The sequence below is a fragment of the Eleutherodactylus coqui genome, unplaced genomic scaffold, assembly GCF_035609145.1.
Source record: "Eleutherodactylus coqui strain aEleCoq1 unplaced genomic scaffold, aEleCoq1.hap1 HAP1_SCAFFOLD_683, whole genome shotgun sequence".
In the NCBI taxonomy this organism is placed as follows: Eukaryota; Metazoa; Chordata; class Amphibia; order Anura; family Eleutherodactylidae; genus Eleutherodactylus; species Eleutherodactylus coqui.
The window spans coordinates 16753-26427 of NW_027102500.1; the positions used below are offsets into that span (position 1 = coordinate 16753).

Consider the following 9675-nt stretch of genomic DNA (forward strand, 5'->3'; position numbering starts at 1 on the left):
AACTGGCATTCTAAGCTGAATGTGCATGCTCTCGTCAGATCGCGGCCGCCAGCCAGCTTGAGGCCTGGCAAGTACAAGTATGGGTGACCGGCTGGGAATCCCAGGTCCCGTTGACTTTTAAGGCCGTGAGTAGGTTTCTTTCCTTTTCGGAGGTGCGTTCGCACTGCAGAAAGCCCATAGGAAAGGAGGAGGAGCTGCCAACGGGCATTCTAAGCTGAATGTGCCTGCTCTCGTCAGATCGCGGCCGCCAGCCAGCTTGAGGCCTGGCAAGTACCAGTATGGGTGACCGGCTGGGAATCCCAGGTCCCGTTGACTTTTAAGGCCGTGAGTAGGTTTCTTTCCTTTTCGGAGGTGCGTTCGCACTGCAGAAAGCCCATAGGAAGGGAGGAGGAGCTGTCAACGGGCATTCTAAGCTGAATGTGCCTGCTCTCGTCAGATCGCGGCCGCCAGCCAGCTTGAGGCCTGGCAAGTACCAGTATGGGTGACCGGCTGGGAATCCCAGGTCCCGTTGACTTTTAAGGCCGTGAGTAGGTTTCTTTCCTTTTCGGAGGTGCGTTCGCACTGCAGAAAGCCCATAGGAAAGGAGGAGGAGCTGTCAACGGGCATTCTAAGCTGAATGTGCCTGCTCTCGTCAGATCGCGGCCGCCAGCCAGCTTGAGGCCTGGCAAGTACCAGTATGGGTGACCGGCTGGGAATCCCAGGTCCCGTTGACTTTTAAGGCCGTGAGTAGGTTTCTTTCCTTTTCGGAGGTGCGTTCGCACTGCAGAAAGCCCATAGGAAAGGAGGAGGAGCTGTCAACGGGTATTCTAAGCTGAATGTGCCTGCTCTCGTCAGATCGCGGCCGCCAGCCAGCTTGAGGCCTGGCAAGTACCAGTGTGGGTGACCGGCTGGGAATCCCAGGTCCCGTTGACTTTTAAGGCCGTGAGTAGGTTTCTTTCCTTTTCGGAGGTGCGTTCGCACTGCAGAAAGCCCATAGGAAAGGAGGAGGAGCTGCCAACGGGCATTCTAAGCTGAATGTGCCTGCTCTCGTCAGATCGCGGCCGCCAGCCAGCTTGAGGCCTGGCAAGTACCAGTGTGGGTGACCGGCTGGGAATCCCAGGTCCCGTTGACTTTTAAGGCCGTGAGTAGGTTTCTTTCCTTTTCGGAGGTGCGTTCGCACTGCAGAAAGCCCATAGGAAAGGAGGAGGAGCTGTCAACGGGCATTCTAAGCTGAATGTGCCTGCTCTCGTCAGATCGTGGCCGCCAGCCAGCTTGAGGCCTGGCAAGTACCAGTGTGGGTGACCGGCTGGGAATCCCAGGTCCCGTTGACTTTTAAGGCCGTGAGTAGGTTTCTTTCCTTTTCGGAGGTGCGTTCGCACTGCAGAAAGCCCATAGGAAAGGAGGAGGAGCTGTCAACGGGCATTCTAAGCTGAATGTGCCTGCTCTCGTCAGATCGCGGCCGCCAGCCAGCTTGAGGCCTGACAAGTACCAGTATGGGTGACCGGCTGGGAATCCCAGGTCCCGTTGACTTTTAAGGCCGTGAGTAGGTTTCTTTCCTTTTCGGAGGTGCGTTCGCACTGCAGAAAGCCCATAGGAAAGGAGGAGGAGCTGTCAACGGGCATTCTAAGCTGAATGTGCCTGCTCTCGTCAGATCGCGGCCGCCAGCCAGCTTGAGGCCTGGCAAGTACCAGTATGGGTGAACGGCTGGGAATCCCAGGTCCCGTTGACTTTTAAGGCCGTGAGTAGGTTTCTTTCCTTTTCGGAGGTGCGTTCGCACTGCAGAAAGCCCATAGGAAAGGAGGAGGAGCTGTCAACGGGCATTCTAAGCTGAATGTGCCTGCTCTCGTCAGATCGTGGCCGCCAGCCAGCTTGAGGCCTGGCAAGTACCAGTGTGGGTGACCGGCTGGGAATCCCAGGTCCCGTTGACTTTTAAGGCCGTGAGTAGGTTTCTTTCCTTTTCGGAGGTGCGTTCGCACTGCAGAAAGCCCATAGGAAAGGAGGAGGAGCTGTCAACGGGCATTCTAAGCTGAATGTGCCTGCTCTCGTCAGTTCGCGGCCGCCAGCCAGCTTGAGGCCTGACAAGTACCAGTATGGGTGACCGGCTGGGAATCCCAGGTCCCGTTGACTTTTAAGGCCGTGAGTAGGTTTCTTTCCTTTTCGGAGGTGCGTTCGCACTGCAGAAAGCCCATAGGAAAGGAGGAGGAGCTGTCAACGGGCATTCTAAGCTGAATGTGCCTGCTCTCGTCAGATCGCGGCCGCCAGCCAGCTTGAGGCCTGGCAAGTACCAGTATGGGTGAACGGCTGGGAATCCCAGGTCCTGTTGACTTTTAAGGCCGTGAGTAGGTTTCTTTCCTTTTCGGAGGTGCGTTCGCACTGCAGAAAGCCCATAGGAAAGGAGGAGGAGCTGTCAACGGGCATTCTAAGCTGAATGTGCCTGCTCTCGTCAGATTGCGGCCGCCAGCCAGCTTGAGGCCTGGCAAGTACCAGTATGGGTGACCGGCTGGGAATCCCAGGTCCCGTTGACTTTTAAGGCCGTGAGTAGGTTTCTTTCCTTTTCGGAGGTGCGTTCGCACTGCAGAAAGCCCATAGGAAAGGAGGAGGAGCTGTCAACGGGCATTCTAAGCTGAATGTGCCTGCTCTCGTCAGATCGCGGCCGCCAGCCAGCTTGAGGCCTGGCAAGTACCAGTATGGGTGACCGGCTGGGAATCCCAGGTCTCGTTGACTTTTAAGGCCGTGAGTAGGTGTCTTTCCTTTTCGGAGGTGCGTTCGCACTGCACAAAGCCCATAGGAAAGGAGGAGGAGCTGTCAACGGGCATTCTAAGCTGAATGTGCCTGCTCTCGTCAGATCGCGGCCGCCAGCCAGCTTGAGGCCTGGCAAGTACCAGTATGGGTGACCGGCTGGGAATCCCAGGTCCCGTTGACTTTTAAGGCCGTGAGTAGGTTTCTTTCCTTTTCGGAGGTGCGTTCGCACTGCAGAAAGCCCATAGGAAAGGAGAAGGAGCTGTCAACGGGCATTCTAAGCTAAATGTGCCTGCTCTCGTCAGATCGCGGCCACCAGCCAGCTTGAGGCCTGGCAAGTACCAGTATGGGTGACCGGCTGGGAATCCCAGGTCCCGTTGACTTTTAAGGCCGTGAGTAGGTTTCTTTCCTTTTCGGAGGTGCGTTCGCACTGCAGAAAGCCCATAGGAAAGGAGGAGGAGCTGCCAACGGGCATTCTAAGCTGAATGTGCCTGCTCTCGTCAGATCGCGGCCGCCAGCCAGCTTGAGGCCTGGCAAGTACCAGTATGGGTGACCGGCTGGGAATCCCAGGTCCCGTTGACTTTTAAGGCCGTGAGTAGGTTTCTTTCCTTTTCGGAGGTGCGTTCGCACTGCAGAAAGCCCATAGGAAGGGAGGAGGAGCTGCCAACTGGCATTCTAAGCTGAATGTGCATGCTCTCGTCAGATCGCGGCCGCCAGCCAGCTTGAGGCCTGGCAAGTACAAGTATGGGTGACCGGCTGGGAATCCCAGGTCCCGTTGACTTTTAAGGCCGTGAGTAGGTTTCTTTCCTTTTCGGAGGTGCGTTCGCACTGCAGAAAGCCCATAGGAAAGGAGGAGGAGCTGTCAACGGGCATTCTAAGCTGAATGTGCCTGCTCTCGTCAGATCGCGGCCGCCAGCCAGCTTGAGGCCTGGCAAGTACCAGTATGGGTGACCGGCTGGGAATCCCAGGTCCCGTTGACTTTTAAGGCCGTGAGTAGGTTTCTTTCCTTTTCGGAGGTGCGTTCGCACTGCAGAAAGCCCATAGGAAGGGAGGAGGAGCTGTCAACGGGCATTCTAAGCTGAATGTGCCTGCTCTCGTCAGATCGCGGCCGCCAGCCAGCTTGAGGCCTGGCAAGTACCAGTATGGGTGACCGGCTGGGAATCCCAGGTCCCGTTGACTTTTAAGGCCGTGAGTAGGTTTCTTTCCTTTTCGGAGGTGCGTTCGCACTGCAGAAAGCCCATAGGAAAGGAGGAGGAGCTGTCAACGGGCATTCTAAGCTGAATGTGCCTGCTCTCGTCAGATCGCGGCCGCCAGCCAGCTTGAGGCCTGGCAAGTACCAGTATGGGTGACCGGCTGGGAATCCCAGGTCCCGTTGACTTTTAAGGCCGTGAGTAGGTTTCTTTCCTTTTCGGAGGTGCGTTCGCACTGCAGAAAGCCCATAGGAAAGGAGGAGGAGCTGTCAACGGGTATTCTAAGCTGAATGTGCCTGCTCTCGTCAGATCGCGGCCGCCAGCCAGCTTGAGGCCTGGCAAGTACCAGTGTGGGTGACCGGCTGGGAATCCCAGGTCCCGTTGACTTTTAAGGCCGTGAGTAGGTTTCTTTCCTTTTCGGAGGTGCGTTCGCACTGCAGAAAGCCCATAGGAAAGGAGGAGGAGCTGCCAACGGGCATTCTAAGCTGAATGTGCCTGCTCTCGTCAGATCGCGGCCGCCAGCCAGCTTGAGGCCTGGCAAGTACCAGTATGGGTGACCGGCTGGGAATCCCAGGTCCCGTTGACTTTTAAGGCCGTGAGTAGGTTTCTTTCCTTTTCGGAGGTGCGTTCGCACTGCAGAAAGCCCATAGGAAAGGAGGAGGAGCTGTCAACGGGCATTCTAAGCTGAATGTGCCTGCTCTCGTCAGATCGTGGCCGCCAGCCAGCTTGAGGCCTGGCAAGTACCAGTGTGGGTGACCGGCTGGGAATCCCAGGTCCCGTTGACTTTTAAGGCCGTGAGTAGGTTTCTTTCCTTTTCGGAGGTGCGTTCGCACTGCAGAAAGCCCATAGGAAAGGAGGAGGAGCTGTCAACGGGCATTCTAAGCTGAATGTGCCTGCTCTCGTCAGATCGCGGCCGCCAGCCAGCTTGAGGCCTGACAAGTACCAGTATGGGTGACCGGCTGGGAATCCCAGGTCCCGTTGACTTTTAAGGCCGTGAGTAGGTTTCTTTCCTTTTCGGAGGTGCGTTCGCACTGCAGAAAGCCCATAGGAAAGGAGGAGGAGCTGTCAACGGGCATTCTAAGCTGAATGTGCCTGCTCTCGTCAGATCGCGGCCGCCAGCCAGCTTGAGGCCTGGCAAGTACCAGTATGGGTGAACGGCTGGGAATCCCAGGTCCCGTTGACTTTTAAGGCCGTGAGTAGGTTTCTTTCCTTTTCGGAGGTGCGTTCGCACTGCAGAAAGCCCATAGGAAAGGAGGAGGAGCTGTCAACGGGCATTCTAAGCTGAATGTGCCTGCTCTCGTCAGATCGTGGCCGCCAGCCAGCTTGAGGCCTGGCAAGTACCAGTGTGGGTGACCGGCTGGGAATCCCAGGTCCCGTTGACTTTTAAGGCCGTGAGTAGGTTTCTTTCCTTTTCGGAGGTGCGTTCGCACTGCAGAAAGCCCATAGGAAAGGAGGAGGAGCTGTCAACGGGCATTCTAAGCTGAATGTGCCTGCTCTCGTCAGTTCGCGGCCGCCAGCCAGCTTGAGGCCTGACAAGTACCAGTATGGGTGACCGGCTGGGAATCCCAGGTCCCGTTGACTTTTAAGGCCGTGAGTAGGTTTCTTTCCTTTTCGGAGGTGCGTTCGCACTGCAGGAAGCCCATAGGAAAGGAGGAGGAGCTGTCAACGGGCATTCTAAGCTGAATGTGCCTGCTCTCGTCAGATCGCGGCCGCCAGCCAGCTTGAGGCCTGGCAAGTACCAGTATGGGTGAACGGCTGGGAATCCCAGGTCCTGTTGACTTTTAAGGCCGTGAGTAGGTTTCTTTCCTTTTCGGAGGTGCGTTCGCACTGCAGAAAGCCCATAGGAAAGGAGGAGGAGCTGTCAACGGGCATTCTAAGCTGAATGTGCCTGCTCTCGTCAGATTGCGGCCGCCAGCCAGCTTGAGGCCTGGCAAGTACCAGTATGGGTGACCGGCTGGGAATCCCAGGTCCCGTTGACTTTTAAGGCCGTGAGTAGGTTTCTTTCCTTTTCGGAGGTGCGTTCGCACTGCAGAAAGCCCATAGGAAAGGAGGAGGAGCTGTCAACGGGCATTCTAAGCTGAATGTGCCTGCTCTCGTCAGATCGCGGCCGCCAGCCAGCTTGAGGCCTGGCAAGTACCAGTATGGGTGACCGGCTGGGAATCCCAGGTCTCGTTGACTTTTAAGGCCGTGAGTAGGTGTCTTTCCTTTTCGGAGGTGCGTTCGCACTGCACAAAGCCCATAGGAAAGGAGGAGGAGCTGTCAACGGGCATTCTAAGCTGAATGTGCCTGCTCTCGTCAGATCGCGGCCGCCAGCCAGCTTGAGGCCTGGCAAGTACCAGTATGGGTGACCGGCTGGGAATCCCAGGTCCCGTTGACTTTTAAGGCCGTGAGTAGGTTTCTTTCCTTTTCGGAGGTGCGTTCGCACTGCAGAAAGCCCATAGGAAAGGAGAAGGAGCTGTCAACGGGCATTCTAAGCTAAATGTGCCTGCTCTCGTCAGATCGCGGCCGCCAGCCAGCTTGAGGCCTGGCAAGTACCAGTATGGGTGACCGGCTGGGAATCCCAGGTCCCGTTGACTTTTAAGGCCGTGAGTAGGTTTCTTTCCTTTTCGGAGGTGCGTTCGCACTGCAGAAAGCCCATAGGAAAGGAGGAGGAGCTGCCAACGGGCATTCTAAGCTGAATGTGCCTGCTCTCGTCAGATCGCGGCCGCCAGCCAGCTTGAGGCCTGGCAAGTACCAGTATGGGTGACCGGCTGGGAATCCCAGGTCCCGTTGACTTTTAAGGCCGTGAGTAGGTTTCTTTCCTTTTCGGAGGTGCGTTCGCACTGCAGAAAGCCCATAGGAAGGGAGGAGGAGCTGCCAACTGGCATTCTAAGCTGAATGTGCATGCTCTCGTCAGATCGCGGCCGCCAGCCAGCTTGAGGCCTGGCAAGTACAAGTATGGGTGACCGGCTGGGAATCCCAGGTCCCGTTGACTTTTAAGGCCGTGAGTAGGTTTCTTTCCTTTTCGGAGGTGCGTTCGCACTGCAGAAAGCCCATAGGAAAGGAGGAGGAGCTGTCAACGGGCATTCTAAGCTGAATGTGCCTGCTCTCGTCAGATCGCGGCCGCCAGCCAGCTTGAGGCCTGGCAAGTACCAGTATGGGTGACCGGCTGGGAATCCCAGGTCCCGTTGACTTTTAAGGCCGTGAGTAGGTTTCTTTCCTTTTCGGAGGTGCGTTCGCACTGCAGAAAGCCCATAGGAAAGGAGGAGGAGCTGTCAACGGGCATTCTAAGCTGAATGTGCCTGCTCTCGTCAGATCGCGGCCGCCAGCCAGCTTGAGGCCTGGCAAGTACCAGTATGGGTGACCGGCTGGGAATCCCAGGTCCCGTTGACTTTTAAGGCCGTGAGTAGGTTTCTTTCCTTTTCGGAGGTGCGTTCGCACTGCAGAAAGCCCATAGGAAAGGAGGAGGAGCTGTCAACGGGCATTCTAAGCTGAATGTGCCTGCTCTCGTCAGATCGCGGCCGCCAGCCAGCTTGAGGCCTGGCAAGTACCAGTATGGGTGACCGGCTGGGAATCCCAGGTCCCGTTGACTTTTAAGGCCTGAGTAGGTTTCTTTCCTTTTCGGAGGTGCGTTCGCACTGCAGAAAGCCCATAGGAAAGGAGGAGGAGCTGTCAACGGGCATTCTAAGCTGAATGTGCCTGCTCTCGTCAGATCGCGGCCGCCTGCCAGCTTGAGGCCTGGCAAGCACCAGTATGGGTGACCGGCTGGGAATCCCAGATCCCGTTGACTTTTAAGGCCGTGAGTAGGTTTCTTTCCTTTTCGGAGGTGCGTTCGCACTGCAGAAAGCCCATAGGAAAGGAGACGGAGCTGTCAACGGGCATTCTAAGCTGAATGTGCCTGCTCTCGTCAGATCGCGGCCGCCAGCCAGCTTGAGGCCTGGCAAGTACCAGTATGGGTGACCGGCTGGGAATCCCAGGTCCCGTTGACTTTTAAGGCCGTGAGTAGGTTTCTTTCCTTTTCGGAGGTGCGTTCGCACTGCAGAAAGCCCATAGGAAAGGAGGAGGAGCTGTCAACGGGCATTCTAAGCTGAATGTGCCTGCTCTCGTCAGATCGCGGCCGCCAGCCAGCTTGAGGCCTGGCAAGTACCAGTATGGGTGACCGGCTGGGAATCCCAGGTCCCGTTGACTTTTAAGGCCGTGAGTAGGTTTCTTTCCTTTTCGGAGGTGCGTTCGCACTGCAGAAAGCCCATAGGAAAGGAGGAGGAGCTGTCAACGGGCATTCTAAGCTGAATGTGCCTGCTCTCGTCAGATCGCGGCCGCCAGCCAGCTTGAGGCCTGGCAAGTACCAGTATGGGTGACCGGCTGGGAATCCCAGGTCCCGTTGACTTTTAAGGCCTGAGTAGGTTTCTTTCCTTTTCGGAGGTGCGTTCGCACTGCAGAAAGCCCATAGGAAAGGAGGAGGAGCTGTCAACGGGCATTCTAAGCTGAATGTGCCTGCTCTCGTCAGATCGCGGCCGCCAGCCAGCTTGAGGCCTGGCAAGTACCAGTATGGGTGACCGTCTGGGAATCCCAGGTCCCGTTGACTTTTAAGGCCGTGAGTAGGTTTCTTTCCTTTTCGGAGGTGCGTTCGCACTGCAGAGAGCCCATAGGAAAGGAGGAGGAGCTGTCAACGGGCATTCTAAGCTGAATGTGCCTGCTCTCGTCAGATCGCGGCCGCCAGCCAGCTTGAGGCCTGGCAAGTACCAGTATGGGTGACCGGCTGGGAATCCCAGGTCCCGTTGACTTTTAAGGCCGTGAGTAGGTTTCTTTCCTTTTCGGAGGTGCGTTCGCACTGCAGAAAGCCCATAGGAAAGGAGACGGAGCTGTCAACGGGCATTCTAAGCTGAATGTGCCTGCTCTCGTCAGATCGCGGCCGCCAGCCAGCTTGAGGCCTGGCAAGTACCAGTATGGGTGACCGGCTGGGAATCCCAGGTCCCGTTGACTTTTAAGGCCGTGAGTAGGTTTCTTTCCTTTTCGGAGGTGCGTTCGCACTGCAGAAAGCCCATAGGAAAGGAGGAGGAGCTGTCAACGGGCATTCTAAGCTGAATGTGCCTGCTCTCGTCAGATCGCGGCCGCCAGCCAGCTTGAGGCCTGGCAAGTACCAGTATGGGTGACCGGCTGGGAATCCCAGGTCCCGTTGACTTTTAAGGCCGTGAGTAGGTTTCTTTCCTTTTCGGAGGTGCGTTCGCACTGCAGAAAGCCCATAGGAAAGGAGGAGGAGCTGTCAACGGGCATTCTAAGCTGAATGTGCCTGCTCTCGTCAGATCGCGGCCGCCAGCCAGCTTGAGGCCTGGCAAGTACCAGTATGGGTGACCGGCTGGGAATCCCAGGTCCCGTTGACTTTTAAGGCCTGAGTAGGTTTCTTTCCTTTTCGGAGGTGCGTTCGCACTGCAGAAAGCCCATAGGAAAGGAGGAGGAGCTGTCAACGGGCATTCTAAGCTGAATGTGCCTGCTCTCGTCAGATCGCGGCCGCCAGCCAGCTTGAGGCCTGGCAAGTACCAGTATGGGTGACCGTCTGGGAATACCAGGTCCCGTTGACTTTTAAGGCCGTGAGTAGGTTTCTTTCCTTTTCGGAGGTGCGTTCGCACTGCAGAAAGCCCATAGGAAAGGAGGAGGAGCTGTCAACGGGCATTCTAAGCTGAATGTGCCTGCTCTCGTCAGATTGCGGCCGCCAGCCAGCTTGAGGCCTGGCAATTACCAGTATGGGTGACCGGCTGGGAATCCCAGGTCCCGTTGACTTTTAAGGCCG

The 9675-nt window shown here is 56.6% G+C and overlaps 44 pseudogenes; all 44 read left to right on the plus strand.

Annotated features, from left to right (window-relative positions):
* Nucleotides 1-196: 196 nt before the first annotated feature.
* Nucleotides 197-315, plus strand: LOC136603782 (5S ribosomal RNA; annotated as a pseudogene).
* Nucleotides 316-395: 80 nt separating this feature from the next.
* On the plus strand, nucleotides 396-514 carry LOC136603886 (5S ribosomal RNA; annotated as a pseudogene).
* An 80-nt stretch (nucleotides 515-594) lies between these two features.
* LOC136603887 (5S ribosomal RNA) lies at nucleotides 595-713 on the plus strand (annotated as a pseudogene).
* Nucleotides 714-793: 80 nt separating this feature from the next.
* On the plus strand, nucleotides 794-912 carry LOC136603765 (5S ribosomal RNA; annotated as a pseudogene).
* An 80-nt stretch (nucleotides 913-992) lies between these two features.
* LOC136603798 (5S ribosomal RNA) lies at nucleotides 993-1111 on the plus strand (annotated as a pseudogene).
* An 80-nt stretch (nucleotides 1112-1191) lies between these two features.
* LOC136603827 (5S ribosomal RNA) lies at nucleotides 1192-1310 on the plus strand (annotated as a pseudogene).
* An 80-nt stretch (nucleotides 1311-1390) lies between these two features.
* LOC136603750 (5S ribosomal RNA) lies at nucleotides 1391-1509 on the plus strand (annotated as a pseudogene).
* Nucleotides 1510-1589: 80 nt separating this feature from the next.
* Nucleotides 1590-1708, plus strand: LOC136603862 (5S ribosomal RNA; annotated as a pseudogene).
* Nucleotides 1709-1788: 80 nt separating this feature from the next.
* On the plus strand, nucleotides 1789-1907 carry LOC136603829 (5S ribosomal RNA; annotated as a pseudogene).
* Nucleotides 1908-1987: 80 nt separating this feature from the next.
* LOC136603841 (5S ribosomal RNA) lies at nucleotides 1988-2106 on the plus strand (annotated as a pseudogene).
* An 80-nt stretch (nucleotides 2107-2186) lies between these two features.
* On the plus strand, nucleotides 2187-2305 carry LOC136603866 (5S ribosomal RNA; annotated as a pseudogene).
* Nucleotides 2306-2385: 80 nt separating this feature from the next.
* LOC136603804 (5S ribosomal RNA) lies at nucleotides 2386-2504 on the plus strand (annotated as a pseudogene).
* Nucleotides 2505-2584: 80 nt separating this feature from the next.
* On the plus strand, nucleotides 2585-2703 carry LOC136603755 (5S ribosomal RNA; annotated as a pseudogene).
* Nucleotides 2704-2783: 80 nt separating this feature from the next.
* Nucleotides 2784-2902, plus strand: LOC136603888 (5S ribosomal RNA; annotated as a pseudogene).
* Nucleotides 2903-2982: 80 nt separating this feature from the next.
* Nucleotides 2983-3101, plus strand: LOC136603793 (5S ribosomal RNA; annotated as a pseudogene).
* Nucleotides 3102-3181: 80 nt separating this feature from the next.
* LOC136603783 (5S ribosomal RNA) lies at nucleotides 3182-3300 on the plus strand (annotated as a pseudogene).
* Nucleotides 3301-3579: 279 nt separating this feature from the next.
* LOC136603890 (5S ribosomal RNA) lies at nucleotides 3580-3698 on the plus strand (annotated as a pseudogene).
* Nucleotides 3699-3778: 80 nt separating this feature from the next.
* LOC136603891 (5S ribosomal RNA) lies at nucleotides 3779-3897 on the plus strand (annotated as a pseudogene).
* An 80-nt stretch (nucleotides 3898-3977) lies between these two features.
* Nucleotides 3978-4096, plus strand: LOC136603892 (5S ribosomal RNA; annotated as a pseudogene).
* An 80-nt stretch (nucleotides 4097-4176) lies between these two features.
* LOC136603766 (5S ribosomal RNA) lies at nucleotides 4177-4295 on the plus strand (annotated as a pseudogene).
* An 80-nt stretch (nucleotides 4296-4375) lies between these two features.
* Nucleotides 4376-4494, plus strand: LOC136603770 (5S ribosomal RNA; annotated as a pseudogene).
* An 80-nt stretch (nucleotides 4495-4574) lies between these two features.
* LOC136603830 (5S ribosomal RNA) lies at nucleotides 4575-4693 on the plus strand (annotated as a pseudogene).
* An 80-nt stretch (nucleotides 4694-4773) lies between these two features.
* Nucleotides 4774-4892, plus strand: LOC136603751 (5S ribosomal RNA; annotated as a pseudogene).
* An 80-nt stretch (nucleotides 4893-4972) lies between these two features.
* On the plus strand, nucleotides 4973-5091 carry LOC136603863 (5S ribosomal RNA; annotated as a pseudogene).
* An 80-nt stretch (nucleotides 5092-5171) lies between these two features.
* LOC136603831 (5S ribosomal RNA) lies at nucleotides 5172-5290 on the plus strand (annotated as a pseudogene).
* An 80-nt stretch (nucleotides 5291-5370) lies between these two features.
* Nucleotides 5371-5489, plus strand: LOC136603842 (5S ribosomal RNA; annotated as a pseudogene).
* Nucleotides 5490-5569: 80 nt separating this feature from the next.
* Nucleotides 5570-5688, plus strand: LOC136603868 (5S ribosomal RNA; annotated as a pseudogene).
* Nucleotides 5689-5768: 80 nt separating this feature from the next.
* Nucleotides 5769-5887, plus strand: LOC136603805 (5S ribosomal RNA; annotated as a pseudogene).
* An 80-nt stretch (nucleotides 5888-5967) lies between these two features.
* Nucleotides 5968-6086, plus strand: LOC136603756 (5S ribosomal RNA; annotated as a pseudogene).
* An 80-nt stretch (nucleotides 6087-6166) lies between these two features.
* Nucleotides 6167-6285, plus strand: LOC136603894 (5S ribosomal RNA; annotated as a pseudogene).
* An 80-nt stretch (nucleotides 6286-6365) lies between these two features.
* LOC136603808 (5S ribosomal RNA) lies at nucleotides 6366-6484 on the plus strand (annotated as a pseudogene).
* Nucleotides 6485-6564: 80 nt separating this feature from the next.
* LOC136603784 (5S ribosomal RNA) lies at nucleotides 6565-6683 on the plus strand (annotated as a pseudogene).
* Nucleotides 6684-6962: 279 nt separating this feature from the next.
* On the plus strand, nucleotides 6963-7081 carry LOC136603895 (5S ribosomal RNA; annotated as a pseudogene).
* Nucleotides 7082-7161: 80 nt separating this feature from the next.
* LOC136603896 (5S ribosomal RNA) lies at nucleotides 7162-7280 on the plus strand (annotated as a pseudogene).
* An 80-nt stretch (nucleotides 7281-7360) lies between these two features.
* Nucleotides 7361-7479, plus strand: LOC136603897 (5S ribosomal RNA; annotated as a pseudogene).
* Nucleotides 7480-7757: 278 nt separating this feature from the next.
* Nucleotides 7758-7876, plus strand: LOC136603898 (5S ribosomal RNA; annotated as a pseudogene).
* Nucleotides 7877-7956: 80 nt separating this feature from the next.
* On the plus strand, nucleotides 7957-8075 carry LOC136603899 (5S ribosomal RNA; annotated as a pseudogene).
* Nucleotides 8076-8155: 80 nt separating this feature from the next.
* LOC136603901 (5S ribosomal RNA) lies at nucleotides 8156-8274 on the plus strand (annotated as a pseudogene).
* A 79-nt stretch (nucleotides 8275-8353) lies between these two features.
* Nucleotides 8354-8472, plus strand: LOC136603893 (5S ribosomal RNA; annotated as a pseudogene).
* Nucleotides 8473-8552: 80 nt separating this feature from the next.
* Nucleotides 8553-8671, plus strand: LOC136603902 (5S ribosomal RNA; annotated as a pseudogene).
* Nucleotides 8672-8751: 80 nt separating this feature from the next.
* LOC136603903 (5S ribosomal RNA) lies at nucleotides 8752-8870 on the plus strand (annotated as a pseudogene).
* Nucleotides 8871-8950: 80 nt separating this feature from the next.
* LOC136603904 (5S ribosomal RNA) lies at nucleotides 8951-9069 on the plus strand (annotated as a pseudogene).
* An 80-nt stretch (nucleotides 9070-9149) lies between these two features.
* Nucleotides 9150-9268, plus strand: LOC136603761 (5S ribosomal RNA; annotated as a pseudogene).
* A 79-nt stretch (nucleotides 9269-9347) lies between these two features.
* On the plus strand, nucleotides 9348-9466 carry LOC136603706 (5S ribosomal RNA; annotated as a pseudogene).
* Nucleotides 9467-9675: the final 209 nt, after the last annotated feature.